The sequence below is a fragment of the Pinus tabuliformis genome, chromosome J, assembly GCF_031772625.1.
Source record: "Pinus tabuliformis cultivar Carrire ecotype Pingquan chromosome J, CPIR1, whole genome shotgun sequence".
Classification (NCBI taxonomy): domain Eukaryota; kingdom Viridiplantae; phylum Streptophyta; class Pinopsida; order Pinales; family Pinaceae; genus Pinus; species Pinus tabuliformis.
In genome coordinates this window covers 1,511,970,797-1,511,994,660 of record NC_142295.1, presented here as the reverse complement: position 1 = coordinate 1,511,994,660, position 23,864 = coordinate 1,511,970,797, and the positions used below count along the sequence as shown (strand labels likewise).

The following is a 23,864-nucleotide window of genomic DNA, read 5'->3' as shown; positions in this document are numbered from 1 at the left end:
AATCATCCAAGAAATTTCAAAAGACCAATGCTTCTCAGATAGCTAGAATACCCATGAGCATTGTATCATCCAAAAAATTTTGGTCCGAAGCTTTCTCATTAGAGTTGGAGAAGTGTAGAACATTGCTAGCACAAGTATTAACAACTTTTTTTAGGGCCCATCACAACCCTTCATCCCTAAGGTTGAAGACAAAGAGGGAAATATGATTTCATTGATGAATTCCTATAGGTGTGTTAAAGGCCTTAGAAGGAGAGACATTAACTAATATGGAGAAAAAGGAAGGGGAGACAAGGGAAGTAATCCAGATGATATAGGCTTCTGAGAAACCAACACACTAAGGATTTTTGAAATGTAAGACTAGCTTAATTTATCAAAATCCGTAGATAAATTGAGGGTGATGAGCATACTTGTTGTTTTTAATGATGATGGAAATGAACCAACTCTTGGCTCACTATTATCCCATCCAAAACTTGTCTTCATTCAACATATCGTATCTTCTTCGGAGAGATGAGTGATGGAAGAAGGAGTTTCAAATGATTGACAGTGACTTTAGAGATAATTTTGTAGATAGTGTTGTACAGGGAAAAACCATAAGGGTTCTATAAATTGGATTTTTTTTGCAAAGGGTATGAAGATTAGCATCCAAGGAAGGTAGGGAAAATGTTGTTTATCAACTTTCCTCGACAACTATCTAGACATTTTGTTTTATGAATGGCCAACATGCCTAATAAAAATAAGCGGTAAAATCATCAAGCCCTATTTCTTTTCTTTTAAGCAATCCAAAGTTTGGTGCTTCTACTTCTATGGTAGTAGAATGAAGTAGAGCCTGATTTTGCTCCAAAGTGACTAAAGTAGGGATGGAAAGGTGATTTTTCTAATTGCTTCAGGATTTAAGGGGAAAGAATCCAATAAGAGATGTTGGTAGCAAATAAACACATATCTCAAATTTTTAGGGAGGAGATTCTCTTTTTGCTTTTGTGATTATGCATGGAGCAATGGAAAATTTTATAATTTTTCTCACCTTCTTTGAGCCATCTTATGTTTGATTCTTGATGCGAGAGAACCTCATCATATTTTCTTTGATCTTCGAGATGAGTGATGAGGGTTGCTTCCTCTACCACAATGTCTTTGGATCTATCATCCATGATGATTTATTGTTTCATTTCTTGGATGCATTCTTCAAGAACTCATTGATTGTGTAAGATGTTCCCAAATTCATTCTTATTCCATATTTAGATGAGCTTTCCAGATATTTGAGATTTTTCTAAAAATACTTGGTGAGAGAGCTTGGATGTGTTAAGGATCATTTAGAATATAAATGCTTAAAAAAATAGAGACCTTAGAAGCAACGATAAACAAGGAAAACATCAATTCTAATACTTTATTCCAACACTCTCATGCACTTCCTACATTTAATTTCTCCTTTAATACAATTTCTACTTTACTACACAACGCTTCAATCTAAAATTTATTTCATTATCATGTAATTATGTTAGTAATATCTAATCATTTCATAAGACAACTATTAATTAGTTACATTTATAAGTTTATGTATTGAATCTCTTAATTTTTATATTTACATTTATATAATTTTTTAAATAATTATTTATGTTGATTTTACATAATAATGTGTATAAATATGAGATTGATAATTTTTTTTATATAAATCTTATAAATAATCCTTTTTCAAACATAAATAAAAATAAATACTTATATGTACAGATTTATTTTATTTTATTTTTAAAATCAATTTAAATTTAAAATTTACATATTTAATTCCTTTTTATATATTATTTTTTTATAAAACATTTTTTAAATTAATCCCTTTTAAATTAATAAATTAAATTTAACATGGATTTAAATTATTTTATTTTATTCATATATATAAATATAATATACCACCCTCAATATTAATAAGAATAACATTTTATAAACAAAAAATTCTATTCTATTTTACCTCTTATGAAATTAAAGTAAAAATTAAAATAAAAAATAGATAATTAAATTTATATATAAGAAAGATAAAATTTAAAAAATTGGAAACCAATCAAAATCTATTTTAAGTTTAAAAATGTTACATAAAATTAAATTAAATAAAAAATAAATAATTAAATTTATATATAAAAGAGATGCCCTTTAAAATATTAAAAACCGATCAAAATCTATTTTAAATTAAAAAATAATTAACATCAATTTTTTTCTAAAATGATACAAATTCGGCACAATATTACTAATAATGTCATTTAAAATCCCAAAAAATATTCTTCACTAAAAAAATAAACATTACTAAATATTGAGTTTATTCATATATAAATTCATTATCATTTGTTAATTTTATATATTAATATTTTTTAAAAATTTTTAATATATAAATTCATTTTCATATGTTAATTTTATATATTAATATTTTTTAAAATTTATTAATATATAAATTCATTATCATTTATTTATTTTATATATTAATTTTTTAATGTGAATTTGGGGTTGCTGTTGATAGTCAGTAAGTAGTTATCATAAACATAGACAGTTCAGCTATCATTTGGTTGACGACTTTCATGGAGTATGGAGTGACGTTGATTGTGTTGGTTTCCGTTAAAAAGTGAAGGTAGCAGGTCATGGAGATGGTTGATGGGTTCCTCCCCACTGTATGGTAATGGTGTCAGTAGGAAGCTTAAAACGTGAAGGTAAGTAGTTGGTTTTCTTATCTTTTAAAGATAAAGACAAAGTTTCACTCTTTGCGTGATCGTCTTGGAGTGAAGGACTCTTAGTTAGAGCATGTGACTGCATGCAAGATTCCTTTTGCATGTTGGAACTACTACACACTTACATGCGGACTCATAGTTAGAGCATGGGATTGCATGCAAGATTCCTTTTGCATGATTTACTCCTTGATTTGCTCCTTTTTTAACTCCGCAACTGACTAGTTATCTCCGAAACTTGTTGTAGGTGTTGAGTCTTCTCATTGATCACCACTATAGTGCATTACCTTGGGATCTTCACCCAGTGATGCTATATCATGAGCATTGTAACATATTTTCGAATGAATCATTCTTCTCTTCTTTCGATTTTCTTTTAGTGTTTTTGCTCTGCAAAGCTGTGTGTTCAACCTTTACTAGCTAGATTCATCTATGCAGGTTTTCTAACACATTTACATGGTATTAGAGCCCACAGGTTGCTAGATAAAAGGCGCACCAGAACTTTATTTTTCAAGTATTACAGCTTGGAGATCGAAGTTTGACAGAAAAATGGAGTTTCCCAAAGCATCGATCCTAACACCGTACAACTATCATGAATGGAAGGACCAAATGGTTGGATACCTTTGTCATAAAGGGTTGTACAGGATTACCATGGCTACAGAAGTGGAACCCACTTCAGCCATAGAGAAATCCAAGTACCTCAACCGTATGGATTAGGCCCACGGATCCATATGCATGTGCATCTCTCCAGAGTTGCAGTTTCATCTATTTGCCTGCAATACTCCCAATGAGATTTGGAAAAAGGTTGAAGAGCTCTACGTGAAACAAGATGAGATGAAAGGACATCTGCTCGAAGTGGAGCTGCTATCATTGGATCCACGGAACTATGACAAAATTCAAGACTTCTTCACCAAATATAATGATCTATTGCTGCAACTCAAGGGTTGTGGAATTGACAAATCCAAGGAGGAGAGTCGCCAAGTTCTCTCTATTATGTCAAAGCTCGGACCAGAATACTCCGTCTTTGTGTCTACATTTCATTCAATAAGGCTCGCAACAGGTAAATCCTACACTATGGCTTCTCTCAAAGAATTTATGGAGTCCCTTATTTTTGAGCAAGATAAACTCATTGGCATGGGGAAAATCAAACCTCCAAAAGCACATGCACTTGTTGTGCATGATGGCAGCCACAATAAAAATCACAGATCTGATTCAAATCAGAAAAATCAGCAGCAAAAAGACAAAGGAAAAGCACATTCCCATCCAAAGAAGGAAGGGTACACCAAGCCCTTCAATGACTCCTCTGGCTCGAGAAATGAGAAAGGGAAGAAAGGAAACAGATGCACCTACTGTCAAAGAGGATTCCATCCAAAATCCTCTTGCATGAAGAAACAAATTGACCAAATGGCAGAAATTCTTCAGAAGCACAACCTTGGGGACCACATCCCTCAGGGCCCCAAGAAGAAAACTGAGGATCCGCCACACGGAAAAGGTAACAATTTTCATGCTTTAGTTGCAATTAATTCTTCTCCTGATGCATGGATTATAGATTCTGGTGCATCACATCATATGGCTGCTGCAAAGGATGTCTATTCCTCTTTGGATGCATGCAAAGAACCTCCCATCCTCATGGGAGATTACTCACCTATTGAGGTCACCAGAAAAGGTAGAGTGGAACTTTTACACGGAAGCTTTGAAGATGTGCTTCATGTTCCAAAACTTTCGGTAAACCTGCTTTCAGTTTATCAGATCACTCATTCCGGCACCGGAAAGGGAGTGGAATTCACTCCAGATGCATTTTACATATATGATCTACATAGCAATGCCAAAATTGCAATTGGTGAGGTAAACAATGGAGCCAGACTGTATACATTTTCTGAATTTATTGAATTTGAATCCTCCTTATTGCTTACACATGCTGATGATAGTAGTAGGCTTTGGCACGAGAGGTTTGGTCACTTAAATTACGGGTATATGCAGCAGCTAAGCAAGAATGAGATGGTGGAAGGCTTGCCAAATATCAGTTTCTCCAAAGGAGTTTGTGAAGGGTGTGTTCTTGGCAAACATCCCAGAGAAAAGTTTGACACCTACAAGACTCACAGAGCATCCTCCCCTCTAGATCTGATCCATAGTGATCTCATGGGGCCTTTTCCTCATCCTTCCATCAAAAAAGCAAGGTATGTGCTTACATTTATTGATGATTTCTCACGGTATACTTGGGTGTATCTTCTCAGGAACAAATCTGAAGTTTTTGAGCACTTTGAAGATTTCAAAGAACTAGTTGAGACACAGTCAGAGAGAAAGATCAAAGCCCTTCGTACAGACAATGGGGGGGAATATGTTAACACCGCACTTCGGAACCTTTGCCTTCAGTACGGCATACAGTTGCAGTACACAATTCCATACACTCTGCAGCAGAACGGAGTTGCTGAGAGAAAGAACCGATCTCTCAAAGAGATGGCTTCTTGCATGTTGCATGCCAAGTCACTGCATCATAAGCTTTGGGCCGAAGCACTTAATTGTGCTAACTACATCCATAACAGATCTCCCCATAGGTCTGTCAAGGATCAGACCCCCTTTGAGGCTTGGAGCGGCACTAAACCAGAGGTCACTCACCTCCGTGTTTTCGGATCTCGAGCATGGGCCCGGATCCCCTCTAAAAAGAGGAAAGCTCTTGATCCACAGAGCATTGAGTGCATCTTTGTTGGATACCCTGATGGTGTGAAGGGATATCGACTCCTGATTCCCTCTACGGACAAGCTCATCATTGAGAGAAGTGTCAAATTTGAGGAAAGTCTCTTGCATGCACCTCAAGCGCCGCATGCAGACACTTTTTATCTACCTCGTGTCAGAGATGATGACTCAGTGCGTTCAAATGTAGATTCAGATCATGCAGATGCCGAGGAAGAGCATGCAGATGCAAAGATAGAGTCTTCAGATTCAAATCTAGTGCATGCAAATGATGATCCACATCCAAGCCCAGATCGGGTTTCCAGCAGTGAATCATATTCCCCTGTCATAAATCAGAGAACAAGGAGCTTACGTGAGATGTATGCACAAGACCAACCAGCTGCTAGAAATGGTCTTGTGGGAGATAATTATGATCTGCAGAGGACTAACTCGGAGTTTATTGAGCCTCCTTTTGTCCTCACTGCCACTGAACTTTCACCCTCCTGGCATTGTCATTTGGTTCAGTCTTCTGATCCACAGTCTTATGTTGAGGCTGCTGGGCATCCATCTTGGGAGTCCGCCATGGAGGAGGAGTATAACTCCCTCCTCGAGAACCAGACTTGGGATCTGGTCCCCCTTCCTTCAGGAAGGAAACTTGTCCGATGCAAATGGGTCTACAGGACCAAGAGTGCTGCAGATGGGCAAATCACCAGACAGAAAGCAAGGCTAGTAGCCAAAGGCTTCCAACAAGTGCATGGCATTGATTATGACGAGACCTTTGCTCCAGTAGAAAATATGGATTCCATACGCCTTACACTTGCCATTGCAGCTGCCGAGCGATGGGAAGTACATCAGATGGATGTGAAGAATGCCTTTCTTCACGGAGACGTATCTGAGGAGATCTACATGGAGCAGCCACATGGTTTCATTCAGGATTCATCTTTGGTCTGCAGACTGAAGAAATCTCTCTACAGCCTTAAGCAGGCCCCGAGAGCTTGGTACGCGAAGATGGATTCTTTTCTCTTATCACAAAACTTTGAAAGATGTAAGTCTGATCCGAATGTTTACATGCTTAGGACACATGATTCTCTTCTTATCTTAGTTTTGTATGTAGATGATCTCCTAATCACTGGCAGCTCGGCTTCAGCCATTGCTACAGTCAAGAGGGCCTTGCATGATAGGTTCTTGATGACGGACATGGGTCCATTACACTTCTTTCTTGGTCTTGAGATCAGCCAGAATGCCACAGGCATCAAACTCTCTCAGGCTAAGTATGCACGAGATCTCCTCGAGAGATTTCGCATGACTGACTGCAAGCCAGCACCGACTCCTTTTCTGTCTGGGGTCCACCTTGAGGATGGAGGTGACACTCCATTAGTTGACAGCACTCTCTACCGACAGCTAGTGGGGAGCTTATTGTACCTCACCCACTCCAGACCAGATCTCTCATATGCAGTAGGGGCAGTTTCTAGATACATGCAGGAGCTGCATGAGCTACACTGGAATGCTGCCAAGCGCATCCTCCGATATGTGTAGGGCACCATCACCCTCGGGATTCACTCTGCAGCACGCACTGCATTGCATCTCCTTGGCTTCACAGATTCTGATTGGGCGGGGGAAAGCATTGATCGCAAGTCCACCTCCGGATATTCACTCAGTCTAGGATTTGGCCCAATCTGTATGTAGAGCAAGAAGCAGGCTGCTATTGCTCTCTCTTCAGCTGAGGCTGAGTACCGAGGAGTAGTCAACATCACCATTTAGGCTCTGTGGCTACAACACTTCCTCACTGAGTTGGGCGTCCAGTTTCACCAGCCCATTGTCATCTGGTATGACAACCAGAGCACTCTCAAATTTTGCAGGGATCCAGTACAGCGGTAGCGGACGAAGCACATAGAGATCCATATGCACTACATCAGAGACTTAGTACATGATTGGGTCATTGATTTGCAGTTCTCTCCTTCAGCAGAACAGACTGCAAACATCTTCACCAAGACATTCACTGAGAAAAAGTTTTGCTCTTTGCGTGATCGTCTTGGAGTGAAGGACTCTTAGTTAGAGCATGTGACTGCATGCAAGATTCCTTTTGCATGTTGGAACTACTACACACTTACATGCGGACTCTTAGTTAGAGCATGGGATTGCATGCAAGATTCCTTTTGCATGATTTACTCCTTGATTTGCTCCTTCTTTAACTCCGCAACTGACTAGTTATCTCCGAAACTTGTTGTAGGTGTTGAGTCTTCTCATTGATCACCACTATAGTGAATTACCTTGGGATCTTCACCCAGTGATGCTATATCATGAGCATTGTAACATATTTTCGAATGAATCATTCTTCTCTTCTTTCGATTTTCTTTTAGTGTTTTCGCTCTGCAAAGCTGTGTGTTCAACCTTTACTAGCTAGATTCATCTGTGCAGGTTTTCTAACACATTTACATGGTATCAGAGCCCATAGGTTTCTAGATAAAAGGTGCACCAGTACTTTATTTTGCAAGTATTACAGCTTGGAGATCGAAGATTGACAGAAAAATGGAGTTTCCCAAAGCATCGATCCTAACACCGTACAACTATCATGAATGGAAGGACCAAATGGCTTGATACCTTCGTCATAAAGGGTTGTACAGGATTACCATGGCTACAGAAGTGGAACCCACTTCAGCCATAGAGAAATCCAAGTACCTCAACTGTATGGATGAGGCCCACGGATCCATATGCATGTGCATCTCTCTAGAGTTGCAGTTTCATCTATCTGCCTGCAATACTCCCAATGAGATTTGGAAAAAGGTTGAAGAGCTCTACGGGAAACAAGATGAGATGAAAGGACATCTACTCGAAGTTGAGCTGCTACCATTGGATCCACGGAACTTTGACAGAATTCAAGACTTCTTCACCAAATATAATGATCTATTGCTGCAACTCAAGGGTTGTGGAATTGACAAATCCAAGGAGGAGAGTCGCCAAGTTCTCTCTATTATGTCAAAGATCGGACCAGAATACTCCGTCTTTGTGTCTACATTTCATTCAGTAAGGCTCGCAATAAGTAAATCTTACACTATGCCTTCTCTCAAAGAATTTATGGAGTCCCTTATTTTTGAGCAAGATAAACTCATTGGCATGGGGAAAATCAAACCTCCAAAAGCACATGCACTTGCTGTGCATGATGGCAGCCATAATAAAAATCACAGATCTAATTCAAATCAGAAAAATCAGCAGCAAAAAGACAAAGGAAAAGCACATTCCTATCCAAAGAAGGAAGGGTACACCAAGCCCTTCAATGACTCCTCTGGCTCGAGAAATGAGAAAGGGAAGAGAGGAAACAGATGCACCTACTGTCAAAGAGGATTCCATCCAGAATCCTCTTGCATGAAGAAACAAATTGACCAAATGGCAGAAATTCTTCAGAAGCACAACCTTGGGGACCACATCCCTCAGGGCGCCAATAAGAAAACTGAGGATCCGCCACACGGAAAAGGTAACAATTTTCATGCTTTAGTTGCAATTAATTCTTCTCCTGATGCATGGATTATAGATTCTGGTGCATCACATCATATGGCTGCTGCAAAGGAAGTCTATTCCTCTTTGGATGCATGCAAAGGACCTCCCATCCTCATGGGAGATTACTCACCTATTGAGGTCACCAGAAAAGGTAGAGTGGAACTTTTACACGGAAGCTTTGAAGATGTGCTTCATGTTCCAAAACTTTCGGTAAACCTGCTTTCAGTTTATCAGATCACTCATTCCGGCACCGGAAAGAGAGTGGAATTCACTCCAGATGCAGTGAACATATATGATCTACATAGCAATTCCAAAATTGCAACTAGTGATGTAAGCAATGGAGCCAGACTGTATACATTTTCTGAATTTATTGAATTTGAATCCTCCTTATTGCTTACACATGCTGATGATAGTAGTAGGCTTTGGCACGAGAGGTTTGGTCACTTAAATTACGAGTATATGCAGCAACTAAGCAAGAATGAGATGGTGGAAGGCTTGCCAAATATCAGTTTCTCCAAAGGAGTTTGTGAAGGGTGTGTTCTTGGCAAACATCCCAGAGAAAAGTTTGACACCGACAAGACTCACAAAGCATCCTCTCCTCTAGATCTGATCCATAGTGATCTCATGGGGCCTTTTCCTCATCCTTCCATCAACAAAGCAAGGTATGTGCTTACATTTATTGATGATTTCTCACGGTATACTTGGGTGTATCTTCTCAGGAACAAATCTGAAGTTTTTGAGCACTTTGAAGATTTCAAAGCACTAGTTGAGACACAGTCAGAGAGAAAGATCAAAGCCCTTCGTATAGACAATGGGGGGGAATATGTTAACACCGCACTTCGGAACCTTTGCCTTCAGTACGGCATACAGTTGCAGTACACAGTTCCATACACTCCGCAGCAGAACAGAGTAGCTGAGAGAAAGAACCGATCTCGCAAAGAGATGGCTTCCTGCATGTTGCATGCCAAGTCACTGCCTCATAAGCTTTGGGCCGAAGCACTTAATTGTGCTAACTACATCTAGAACAGATCTCCCCATAGGTCTGTCAAGGATTAGACCCCCTTTGAGGCTTGGAGCGACACTAAACCAAAGGTCACTCACCTCCATGTTTTCGGCTCTCGAGCATGGGCCCGGATCCCCTCTGAAAAGAGGAAAGCTCTTGATCCACAGAGCATTGAGTGCATCTTTGTTGGATACCCTGATGGTGTGAAGGGATATCGACTCCTGATTCCCTCTACGGACAAGCTCATCATTGAGCGAAGTTTCAAATTTGAGGAAAGTCTCTTGCATGCACCTCAAGCACCGCATGCAGACACTTTTTATCTACCTCATGTCAGAGATGATGACTCAGTGCGCTCAAATGTAGATTCAGATCATGCAGATGCCGAGGAAGAGCATGCAGATGCAAAGACAGAGTCTTTAGATACAAATCTAGTGCATGCAAATGATGAGCCACATCCAAGCCCAGATCGGGTTTCCAGCAGTGAATCATATTCCCCTGTCATAAATCAGAGAACAAGGAGCTTACGTGAGATATATGCACAAGACCAATCAGCTGCTAGAAATGGTCTTGTGGGGGATAATTATGATCTGCAAAGGACTAACTCGGAGTTTATTGAGCCTCCTCTTGTCCTCACTGCCACTGAACCTTCACCCTCCTGGCATTGTCATTTGGTTCAGTCTTCTGATCCACAGTCTTATGCTGAGGCTGCTGGGCATCCATCTTGGGAGTCCGCCATGGAGGAGGAGTATAACTCCCTCCTCGAGAAACAAAATTGGGATCTGGTCCCCCTTCCTTCAGGAAGGAAACTTGTCCGATGCAAATGGGTCTACAGGACCAAGAGTGCTGCAGATGGGCAAATCACCAGACGGAAAGCAAGGCTAGTAGCCAAAGGCTTCTAACAAGTGCATGGCATTGATTATGACGAGACCTTTTCTCCAGTAGAAAAGATGGATTCCATACACCTTACACTTGCCATTGCAGCTGCCCAGCGATGGGAAGTACATCAGATTGATGTGAAGAATGCCTTTCTTCACGGAGACGTATCTGAGGAGATCTACATGGTGCTGCCACATGGTTTCATTCAGGATTCATCTTTGGTCTGCAGACTGAAGAAATCTCTCTACAGCCTTAAGCAGGCCCCCGAGAGCTTGGTACGCGAAGATGGATTCTTTTCTCTTATCACAAAACTTTGAAAGATGTAAGTCTGATCCGAATGTTTACATGCTTAGGACACATGATTCTCTTCTTATCTTAGTTTTGTATGTAGATGATCTCCTAATCACTGGCAGCTCGGCTTCATCCATTGCTACAGTCAAGAGGGCCTTGCATGATAGGTTCTTGATGACAGACATGGGTCCATTACACTTCTTTCTTGGTCTTCAGATCAGCCAGAATGCCACAGGCATCAAACTCTCTCAGGATAAGTATGCACGAGATCTCCTCGAGAGATTTCGCATGACTGACTGCAAGCCAGCACCGACTCCTTTTCTGTCTGGGGTCCGCCTTGAGGATGGAGGTGACACTCCATTAGTTGATAGCACTCCCTATCGACAGCTAGTGGGGAGCTTATTGTACCTCACCCACTCCAGACCAGATCTCTCATATGTAGTAGGGGCAGTTTCCAGATACATGCAGGATTCGCATGAGCTACACTGGAATGCTGCCAAGCGCATCCTCCGATATGTGCAGGGCACCATCACCTTCGGGATTCACTATGCAGCAGGCACTGCATTGCATCTCCTTGGCTTCACAGATTCTGATTGGGCGGGAGACAGCATTGATCGCAAGTCAACCTCCAGATATTCACTCAGTCTAGGAACTGTGCCTATCTGTTGGTAGAGCAAGAAGCAGGTTGCTATTGCTCTCTCTTCAGTTGAGGCTGAGTACCGAGGAGTAGTCAACATCACCATTCAGGCTCTGTGGCTACAACACTTCCTCACTGAGTTGGGCGTCCAGTTCCACCAGCCCATTGTCATCTGGTGTGACAACCCGAGCACTCTCAAATTTTGCAGGGATCTAGTATAGCGGCAAAGGACGAAGCACATAGAGATCCATATGCACTACATCAGAGACTTAGTACATGATCGGGTCATTGATTTGCAGTTCTGTCCTTCAGCAGAACATACTACAGACATCTTCACCAAGACATTCACTAAGCAGAAATTTCGCTCTTTGCGTGATCGTCTTGGAGTGAAGGACACTATTGCTTAGCAACTGTATTTTTCTTCCTCTTTTCTTTTGATTACATTGTATTTTGAGGGGGGGTTTTTCCCACGAGGTTTTCCCTCTTTCCTCAATTTTAGTACAAGTTGCATTGTATTTTGGGTGACCTTTGGCCTTAGTTTCCAGGGCCCATTTTCTATTTTTCCCCATAGTGGTGTTCACGGGAGGTGTTGGAACTACTACACACCTACATGCAGACTCTTAGTTAGAGCATGTGACTGCATGCAAGATTCCTTTTGCATGTTGGAACTACTACACACTTACATGCGGACTCTTAGTTAGAGCATGGGATTGCATGCAAAATTCCTTTTGCATGATTTACTCCTGGATTTGCTCCTTCTTTAACTCCGAACTGACTAGTTATCTCCGGAACTTGTTGTAGGTGTTGAGTCTTCTCATTGATCACCACTATAGTGCATTACCTTGGGATCTTCACCCAGTGATGCTATATCATGAGCATTGTAACATATTTTTGAATGTATCATTCTTTTCTTCTTTCGATTTTCTTTTAGTGTTTTTGTTCTGCAAAGCTGTGTGTTCAACCTTTACTAGCTAGATTCATCTGTGCAGGTTTTCTAACACATTTACATGGTATCAGAGCCCACAGATTGCTAGATAAAAGGCGCACCAGTACTTTATTTTGCAAGTATTACAACTTGGAGATCGAAGATTGATAGAAAAATGGAGTTTCCCAAAGCATCGATCCTAACACCGTACAACTATCATGAATGGAAGGACCAAAAGGCTCGATACCTTCGTCATAAAGGGTTGTACAGGATTACCATGGCTACAGAAGTGGAACCCACTTCAGCCATAGAGAAATCCAAGTACCTCAACCCTATGGATGAGGCCCACAGATCCATATGCATGTGCATCTCTCCAGAGTTGCAGTTTCATCTATCTGCCTGCAATACTCCCAATGAGATTTGGAAAAAGGTTGAAGAGCTCTACGGGAAACAAGATGAGATGAAAGGACATCTGCTCGAAGTGGAGCTGCTATCATTGGATCCAAGGAACTATGACAGAATTCAAGACTTCTTCACCAAATATAATGATCTATTGCTGCAACTCAAGGGTTGTGGAATTGACAAATCCAAGGAGGAGAGTCGCCAAGTTCTCTCTATTATGTCAAAGCTCGGACCAGAATACTCCGTCTTTGTGTCTACATTTCATTCAGTAAGGCTCGCAACAGGTAAATCCTACACTATGCCTTCTCTCAAAGAATTTATGGAGTCCCTTATTTTTTAGCAAGATAAACTCATTGGCATGGGGAAATCAAACCTCCAAAAGCACATGCACTTGTTGTGCATGATGGCAGCCACAATAAAAATCACAGATCTGATTCAAATCAGAAAAATCAGCAGCAAAAGGACAAAGGAAAAGCACATTCCCATCCAAAGAAGGAAGGGTACACCAAGCCCTCCAATGACTCCTCTGGCTCGAGAAATGGGAAAGGGAAGAAAGGAAACAGATGCACCTACTATCAAAGAGGATTCCATCCAGAATCCTCTTGCATGAAGAAACAAATTGACCAAATGGCAGAAATTCTTCAAAAGCACAACCTTGGGGACCACATCCCTCATGGCGCCAATAAGAAAACTGAGGATCCGCCACACGGAAAAGGTAACAATTTTCATGCTTTAGTTGCAATTAATTCTTCTCCTGATGCATGGATTATAGATTCTGGTGCATCACATCATATGGCTGCTGCAAAGGAAGTCTATTCCTCTTTGGATGCATGCAAAGGACCTCCCATCCTCATGGGAGATGACTCACCTATTGAGGTCACCGGAAAAGGTAGAGTGGAACTTTTACACGGAAGCTTTGAAGACGTGCTTCATGTTCCAAAACTTTCGGTAAACCTGCTTTCAGTTTATCAGATCACTCATTCCGACACCGAAAAGAGAGTGGAATTTACTCCAGATGCAATGAACATATATGATCTACATAGCAATGCCAAAATTGCAACTGGTGAGGTAAACAATGGAGCCAGATTGTATACATTTTCTGAATTTATTGAATTTGAATCCTCCTTATTGCTTACACATGTTGATGATAGTAGTAGGCTTTGGCACGAGAGGTTTGGTCACTTAAATTACAGGTATATGTAGCAACTAAGCAAGAATGAGTTGGTGGAAGGCTTGCCAAATATCAGTTTCTCCAAAGGAGTTTGTGAAGGGTGTGTTCTTGGCAAACATCCCAGAGAAAAGTTTGACACCGGCAAGACTCACAGAGCATCCTCTCCTCTAGATCTGATCCATAGTGATCTCATGGGGCCTTTTCCTCATCCTTCCATCAACAAAGCAAGGTATGTGCTTACATTTATTGATGATTTCTCACGATATACTTGGGTGTATCTTCTCAGGAATAAATCTGATGTTTTTGAGCACTTTGGAGAATTCAAAGCACTAGTTGAGACAAAGTCGGAGAGAAAGATCAATGCCCTCCGTACAGAAAATTGGGGGGAATATGTTAACACAGCACTTCGGAACCTTTTCCTTCAGTACGGCATACAGTTGCAGTACACAGTTCCATACACTCCGTAGCAGAACGGAGTTGTTGAGAGAAAGAACCGATCTCTCAAAGAGATGGCTTCCTGCATGTTGCATGCCAAGTCACTGCCTCATAAGCTTTGGGCCGAAGCACTTAATTGTGCTAACTACATCCAAAACAGATCTCCTCATAGGTCTATCAAGGATCAGACCCCCTTTGAGGCTTGGAGCGCAACTAAACCAGAGGTCACTCACCTCCGTGTTTTCGGCTCTCGAGCATGGGCCCGGATCCCCTCTGAAAAGAGGAAAGCTCTTGATCCACAGAGCATTGAGTGCATCTTTGTTGGATACCCTGATGGTGTGAAGGGATATCAACTCCTGATTCCCTCTACGGATAAGCTCATCATTGAGCGAAGTGTCAAATTTGAGGAAAGTCTCTCGAATGCACCTCAAGCGCCGCATGCAGACACTTTTTATCTACCTCATGTCCGAGATGATGACTCAGTGCATTCAGATCATGCAGATGCCGAGGAAGAGCATGCAGATGCAAAGACAGAGTCTTCAAATACAAATCTAGTGCATGCAAATGATGATCCACATCCAAGCCCAGATCGGGCTTCCAGCAGTGAATCATATTCCCCTGTCATAAATCAGAGAACAAGGAGCTTACGTGAGATATATGCACAAGACCAACCAGCTGCTAGAAATGGTCTTTTGGGGGATAATTCTGATCTGCAGAGGACTAGCTCAGAGTTTATTGATCCTCCTCTTGTCCTCACTGCCACTGAACCATCGCCCTCCTGACATTGTCATTTGGTTCAGTCTTCTGATCCACAGTCTTATGCTGAGGCTGCTGGGCATCCATCTTGGGAGTCCGCCATGGAGGAGGAGTATAATTCCCTCCTCGAGAACCAGACTTGGGATCTGGTCCCCCTTCCTTCAGGAAGGAAACTTGTCCGATGCAAATGGATCTACAGGACCAAGAGTGCTGCAGATGGGAAAATCACCAAACGGAAAGCAAGACTAGTAGCCAAAGGCTTCCAACAAGTGCATGGCATTGATTATGACGAGACATTTGCTCCAGTAGAAAAGATGGATTCCATACGCCTTACACTTGCCATTGCGGCTGCCCAGCGATGGGAAGTACATCAGATGGATGTGAAGAATGCCTTTCTTCACGGAGACGTATCTGAGGAGATCTACATGGAGCAGCCACATGGTTTCATTCATGATTCATCTTTGGTCTGCAGACTAAAGAAATCTCTCTACGGCCTTAAGCAGGCCCCGAGAGCTTGGTACGCGAAGATGGATTCTTTTATCTTATCACAAAACTTTGAAAGATGTAAGTCTGATCCGAATGTTTACATGCTTAGGACACATGATTCTCTTCTTATCTTAGTTTTGTATGTAGATGATCTCCTAATCACTAGCAGCTCAGCTTCAGCCATTGCTACAGTCAAGAGGGCCTTGCATGATAGGTTCTTGATGACGGACATGGGTCCATTACACTTCTTTCTTGGTCTTGAGATCAGCCAGAATGCCACAGGCATCAAACTCTCTCAGGCCAAGTATGCACGAGATCTCCTCGAGAGATTTCGCATGACTGACTGCAAGCCAGCACCGACTCCTTTTCTGTCTGGGGTCTGCCTTGAGGATGTCGGTGACACTCCATTAGTTGACATCACTCTCTACCGACAGCTAGTGGGGAGCTTATTGTACCTCACCCACTCCAGACCAGATCTCTCATATGCAGTAGGGGCAGTTTCCAGATACATGCGGGAGCCGCATGAGCTACACTGGAATGCTGCCAAGCGCATCCTCCGATATGTGCAGGGCACCATCACCTTCGGGATTCACTATGCAGCAAGCACTGCATTGCATCTCCTTGGCTTCACAGATTCTGATTGGGCGGGAGACAACATTGATCACAAGTCTACCTCCGGATATTCACTCAGTCTAGGATCTGGCCCTATCTGTTGGTCGAGCAAGAAGCAGGTTGCTATTGCTCTCTCTTCAGCTGAGGCTAAGTACCAAGGAGTAGTCAACATCACGATTCAGGCTCTGTGGCTACAACACTTCCTCACTGAGTTGGGCGTCCAGTTCCACCAGCCCATTGTCATCTGGTGTGACAACCAGAGCACTCTCAAATTTTGTAGGGATCCAGTATAGCGGCAGCGGACGAAGCACATAGAGATCCATATGCACTACATCAGAGACTTAGTACATGATTGGGTCATTGATTTGCAGTTCTGTCCTTCAGCAGAACAGACTGCAGACATCTTCACCAAGACATTCACTGAGCAGAAGTTTCGCTCTTTGCGGGATCGTCTTGGAGTGAAGGACACGATTGCTTACCAATTGTATTTTCTTCCTCTTTTCTTTTGATTACATTGTATTTTGAGGGGGGGTTTTTCCCACGAGGTTTCCCTCTTTCCTCAATTTTAGTACAAGTTGCATTGTATTTTGGGTGACCTTTGGCCTTAGTTGCCAGGGCCCATTTTCTATTTTTCCCCATAGTGGTGTTCAGGGGGGGTGTTGGAACTACTACACACCTACATGCAGACTCTTAGTTAGAGCATGTGACTGCATGCAAGATTCCTTCTGCATGTTGGAACTACTACACACTTACATGCGCACTGTTAGTTAGAGCATGGGATTGCATGCAAGATTCCTTTTGCATGATTTACTCCTTAATTTGCTCCTTCTTTAACTCCGCAACTGACTAGTTATTTCCGGAACTTTTTGTAGGTGTTGAGTCTTCTCATTGATCACCACTATAGTGCATTACCTTGGGATCTTCACCCAGTGATGCTATATCATGAGCATTGTAACATATTTTCGAATGAATCATTCTTCTCTTCTTTCGATTTTCTTTTAGTGTTTTTGCTCTGCAAAGCTGTGTGTTCAACCTTTACTAGCTAGATTCATCTGTGCAGGTTTTCTAACACATTTACAAGGTATCAGAGCCCACAGGTTGCTAGATAAAAGGCACACCAGTACTTTATTTTGCAAGTATTACAGCTTGGAGATCGAAGATTGACAGAAAAATGGAGTTTCCCAAAGCATCGATCCTAACACCGTACAACTATCATGAATGGAAGGACCAAACGGCTCGATACCTTCGTCATAAAGGGTTGTACAGGATTACCATGGCTACAGAAGTGGAACCCACTTCAGCCTTAGAGAAATCCAAGTACCTCAACAGTATGGATGAGGCCCATGGATCCATATGCATGTGCATCTCTCCAGAGTTGCAGTTTCATCTATCTGCCTGCAATACTCCCAATGAGATTTGGAAAAAGGTTGAAGAGCTCTACGGGAAATAAGATGAGATGAAAGGACATCTGCTTGAAGTGGAGCTGCTATCATTGGATCCACGAAACTATGACAGAATTCAAGACTTCTTCACCAAATATAATGATCTATTGTGGCAACTCAAGGGTTGTGGAATTGACAAATCCAAGGAGGAGAGTCGCCAAGTTCTCTCTATTATGTCAAAGCTCGGACCAGAATACTCCGTCTTTGTGTCTACATTTCATTCAGTAAGGCTCGCAACAGGTAAATCCTACACTATGCCTTCTCTCAAAGAATTTATGGAGTCCCTTATTTTTGAGCAAGATAAACTCATTGGCATGGGGAAAATCAAACCTCCAAAAGCACATGCACTTGCCGTGCATGATGGCAGCCACAATAAAAATCACAGATCTGATTCAAATCAGAAAAATCAGCAGCAAAAAGACAAAGGAAAAGAACATTCCCATCCAAAGAAGGAAGGGTACACCAAGCCCTTCAATGACTCCTCTGGCTCAAGAAATGAGAAAGCGAAGAAAGGAAACAGATGCACCTACTGTCAAAGAGGATTCCATCCAGAATCCTCTTGCATGAAAAAACAAATTGACCAAATGGCAGAAATTCTTCAGAAGCACAACCTTGGGGACCACATCCCTCAGGACGCCAAGAAGAAAACTGAGGATCCGCCACACGGAAAAGGTAACAATTTTCATGCTTTAGTTGCAATTAATTCTTCTCCTGATGCATGGATTATAGATTCTGGTGCATCACATCATATGGCTGCTACAAAGGAATTCTATTCCTCTTTGGATGCATGCAAAGGACCTCCCATCCTCATGGGAGATGACTCACCTATTGAGGTCACCGGAAAAGGTAGAGTGGAACTTTTACACGGAAGCTTTGAAGATGTGCTTCATGTTCCAAAACTTTTGGTAAACCTACTTTTAGTTTATTAGATCACTCATTCCGGCACTGGAAAGAGAGTGGAATTCACTCCAGATGCAGTGAACATATATGATCTACATAACAATGCCAAAATTGCAACTAGTGAGGTAAACAATGGAGCCAGACTGTATACATTTTCTGAATTTATTGAATCTGAATCCTCCTTATTGCTTACACATGCTGATGATAGTAGTAGGATTTGGCACGAGAGGTTTGGTCACTTAAATTACAGGTATATGCAGCAGCTAAGAAAGAATGAGATGGTGGAAGGCTTGCCAAATATCAGTTTCTCCAAAGGAGTTTGTTAAGGGTGTGTTCTTGGCAAACATCCCAGAGAAAAGTTTGACACTGACAAGACTCACAGAGCATCCTCTCCTCTAGATCTGATCCATAGTGATCTCATGGGGCCTTTTCCTCATCCTTCCATAAACAAAGCAAGGTATGTGCTTACATTTATTGATGATTTCTCACGGTATACTTGGGTGTATCTTCTCAGGAACAAATCTGAAGTTTTTGAGCACTTTGAAGATTTCAAAGCACTAGTTGAGACATAGTCAGAGAGAAAGATCAAAGCCCTCCATACAGACAATGGGGGGGAATATGTTAACACAGCACTTCGAAACCTTTGCCTTCAGTACAACATACATTTGCAGTACACAGTTCCATACACTCCGCAGCAGAACGGAGTTGCTGAGAGAAAGAACTGATCTCTCAAAGAGATGGCTTCCTGCATGTTGCATGCCAAGTCACTGCCTCATAAGCTTTGGGCCGAAGCACTTAATTGTGCTAACTACATCCAGAACAGATCTCCTCATAGGTCTGTCAAGGATCAGACCCCCTTTGAGGCTTGGAGCGGCACTAAATCAGAGGTCACTCACCTCCGTGTTTTCGGCTCTCGAGCATGGGCCCGGATCCCCTCTGAAAAGAGGAAAGCTCTTGATCCACAGAGCATTGAGTGCATCTTTGTTGGATACCCTGATGGTGTGAAGGGATATCGACTCCTGATTCCCTCTACGGACAAGCTCATCATTGAGTGAAGTGTCAAATTTGAGGAAAGTCTCTTGCATGCACCTCAAGCGCCACATGCAGAAACTTTTTATCTACCTCATGTCAGAGATGATGACTCAGTGGACTCAGATGTAGATTCAGATCATGCATATGTCAAGGAAGAGCATGCAACTGCAAAGACAGAGTCTTCAGATACAAATCTAGTCCATGCAAATGATGATCCACATCCAAGCCGAAATCGGGTTTCCAACAGTGAATCATATTCCCCTGTCATAAATCAGAGAACAAGGAGCTTACGTGAGATATATGCACAAGACTAACCAGCTGCTAGAAATGGTTTTGTGGGGGATAATTCTGATCTACAGAGGACTAGCTCAGAGTTTATTGAGGCTCCTCTTGTCCTCACTGCCACTGAACCATCGCCCTCCTGGCATTGTCATTTGGTTCAGTCTTCTGATCCATAGTCTTATGCTGAGGCTGCTGGGCATCCATCTTGGGAGTCCACCATGGAGGAGGAGTATAACTCCCTCCTCGAGAACCAGACTTGGGATCTGGTCCCCCTTCCTTCAGGAACGAAACTTGTCCGATGCAAATGGGTCTACAGGACCAAGAGTGCTGCAGATGGGAAAATCACCAGACGGAAAGCAAGGCTAGTAGCCAAAGGCTGTCAACAAGTGCATGGCATTGACTATGACGAGACCTTTGCTCGAGTGGCAAATATGGATTCCATACGCCTTACACTTGCAATTGCATCTGCCCAGCGGTGGGAAGTACATCATATGGATGTGAAGAATGCCTTTCTTCACAGAGACCTATATGAGGAGATCTACATGGAGCAGCCACATGGTTTCATTCAGGATTCATCTTTGGTCTGCAGACTAAAGAAATCTCTCTACGGCCTTAAGTAGGCCCCGAGAGCTTGGTACGCGAAGATGGATTCTTTTCTCTTATCACAAAACTTTGAAAGATGTAAGTCTGATCCGAATGTTTACATGCTTAGGACACATGATTCTCTTCTTATCTTAGTTTTGTATGTAGATGATCTCCTAATCACTGGCAGCTCGGCTTCAGCCATTGCTACAGTCAAGAGGGCCTTGCATGATAGGTTCTTGATGACGGACATGGGTCCATTACACTTCTTTCTTGGTCTTGAGATCAGCCAGAACGCCACAGGCATCAAACTCTCTCAGGCTAAGTATGCACGAGATCTCCTCGAGAGATTTCGCATGACTGACTACAAGCCAGCACCGACTCCGTTTCTGTCTGGGGTCCACCTTGAGGATGGAGGTGACACTCCATTAGTTGACAGCACTCTCTACCGACAGCTAGTGGGGAGCTTATTGTACCTCACCCACTCCAGACCAGATCTCTCATATGTAGTAGGGGCAGTTTCCAGATACATGCAGGAGCCGCATGAGCTACACTGGAATGCTGCCAAGCGCATCCTCCGATATGTGCAGGGCACCATCACCTTCGGGATTCACTATGCAGCAGGCACTGCATTGCATCTCCTTGGCTTCACAAATTCTGATTGGGTGGGAGACAACATTGATCGCAAGTCCACCTCCGGATATTCACTTAGTCTAGGATCTAGCCCAATTTGTTGGTCGAGCAAAAAGCAGGCTGCTATTGCTCTCTCTTCAGCTGAGGCTGAGTACCGAGGAGTAGTCAACATCACCATTCAGGCTCTGTGGCTACAGCACTTCCTCACTGAGTTGGGCATCCAGTTCCACCAGCCCATTGTCATCTGGTGTGACAACCAGAGCACTCTCAAATTTTGCAGGGATCCAGTACAGCGGCAGCGGATGAAGCACATAGAGATCCATATGCACTACATCAGAGACTTAGTACATGATCGGGTCATTGATTTGCAGTTCTGTCCTTCAGCAGAACAGACTGCAGACATCTTCACCAAGACATTCACTGAGCAGAAGTTTCGCTCTTTGCGTGATCGTCTTGGAGTGAAGGACACGATTGCTTAGCAACTGTATTTTTCTTCCTCTTTTCTTTTGATTACTTTGTATTTTTTTGGGGGGGGGGGGGGGGGGGTTCCCACGAGGTTTTCCCTCTTTCCTCAATTTTAGTACAAGTTACATTGTATTTTGGGTGACCTTTGGCCTTAGTTGCCAGGGCCCATTTTCTATTTTTCCCCATAGTGGTGTTCAGGGGGGGTGTTAGAACTACTACACACGTACATGCAAACTCTTAGTTAGAGCATGTGACTGCATGCAAGATTCCTTTTGCATGTTGGAACTACTACACACTTACATGCAGACTCTTAGTTAGAGCATGGGATTGCATGCAAGATTCCTTTTGCATGATTTACTCCTTGATTTGCTCCTTCTTTAACTCCGCAATTGACTAGTTATCTCCGAAACTTGTTGTAGGTGTTGAGTCTTCTAATTGATCACGACTATAGTGCATTACCTTGAGATCTTCAACCAGTGATGCTATATCATGAGCATTGTAACATATTTTCGAATGAATCATTCTTCTCTTCTTTCGATTTTCTTTTAGTGTTTTTTCTCTGCAAAGTTGTGTGTTCAACCTTTACTAGCTAGATTCATCTGTGCAGGTTTTCTAGCACATTTACAAAGAGAGAAGGAAGTGTGTTGTATGATTCGTTCTATTATTGAAGACAGTGAGGGCTCTCATGTTCCCGTAAGCATTAGCAAAGCTGTGTCAACACTTGCGACTTCTATTATCTGCAGGATGGCCTTCGGCAGAAAGTACTCGGACCAACAGTTATTTGAAAGCATCAAAGAAAGTTTTCTGTTAGCCGGTACTTTCAATATCGCAGATTATATACCATACTTGGCGTGGCTCGATTTGCAAGGTTTGGGACGGCGATTCAAGAAAATACACAAGACGGTAGACCATTTCTTCAACAATGTGATAGAGGAACACATTGCGCGGAATGACCCCAACGTCACACCTGATCTTGTCGACGTTTTGCTGGCAATCTGCGCAGATAATGATACGGAGTTCCAAATTAAACGAAAACATATTAAAGGCGTCATATCCGTACGTTAAATGTTTTTTCACATTAAAACATTCAATTACAGTGACTTTTAAACTGTAAAGATTTATACATTTTTGGTAAGTGATGTACATTGTATTTGCAGGATATGTTTGCCGCGGAAATGGACACGTCATCGATTGCGATAGAGTGGGGAATGTCCGAAGTGCTGAGAAACCCGCCAGTGCTGAAGAAGCTTTAGGAGGAGCTTGAACGCGTGGTTGGAATGGAGTGTATGGTACAAGAATCTGACCTGCCTTGTCTCATTTATTTACAAGCTGTGGTCAAAGAAACGCTTAGGCTCCACCCACCGGGGCCTCTTGCTATTCCCCATTTATCTTTGGAGGATTGCAGTGTATCGGACTATGAAATCCCTGGTGGCACTTGCGTTCTGCTCAACCTTTGTGCGATTGGGAGGGATCCAAAGTCGTGGGAGGATGCCGAAAGTTTCAAGCCAGAGAGGTTCATGGAAAAAACTGGGGCGGCAGAGGTGGATGTAAATGTGCAAAACTTTGAGTGGATTCCATTTGGAGCGGGAAGGAGAGGATGCCCCGGACAGCCACTGGGAATGCTTGTTGTAGAGTTTGGGATGGCGCAGTTGCTGCACTGTTTCAACTAGATATGAGTGAGAGGTTTAATGGACTGACACTGCCTCGGGCGCATGAACTCGTGGCTGTGCCAACTCCTCGACTCTCTGTACTCTGATTTTATATTTCAATAAAAAAGGTGAGACAGATAGAGAGACATTCTATGTTTATCGTGTTTGTGTAACGTTAATATCGCGCTGAAGTAAGAGACCTTTCGTAAGAGACCTTTCGAAGCCGGTATTTTAGATATGATCGCCAAGCGCTGTGACGTGTATATTTTGATTATCCTAATATATATGGGGATAAGAATGTGGCTTTTTAATATCCTTTTATTGATTTTCAATTTTTAATTGTGGTAGATGATATTATTTGGTTTATGATTATATTTACGGATTAATATATTGGTAGTGATTTACTGTTATTGAAGTTTTACTC

General features: G+C 42.2%; 2 pseudogenes; both read left to right on the top strand.

Annotated features, from left to right (window-relative positions):
- Window positions 1-22,535: 22,535 nt before the first annotated feature.
- Window positions 22,536-23,044, top strand: LOC149233202 (cytochrome P450 71AU50 pseudogene; annotated as a pseudogene).
- A 24-nt stretch (window positions 23,045-23,068) lies between these two features.
- On the top strand, window positions 23,069-23,461 carry LOC149233201 (cytochrome P450 71AU50 pseudogene; annotated as a pseudogene).
- Window positions 23,462-23,864: the final 403 nt, after the last annotated feature.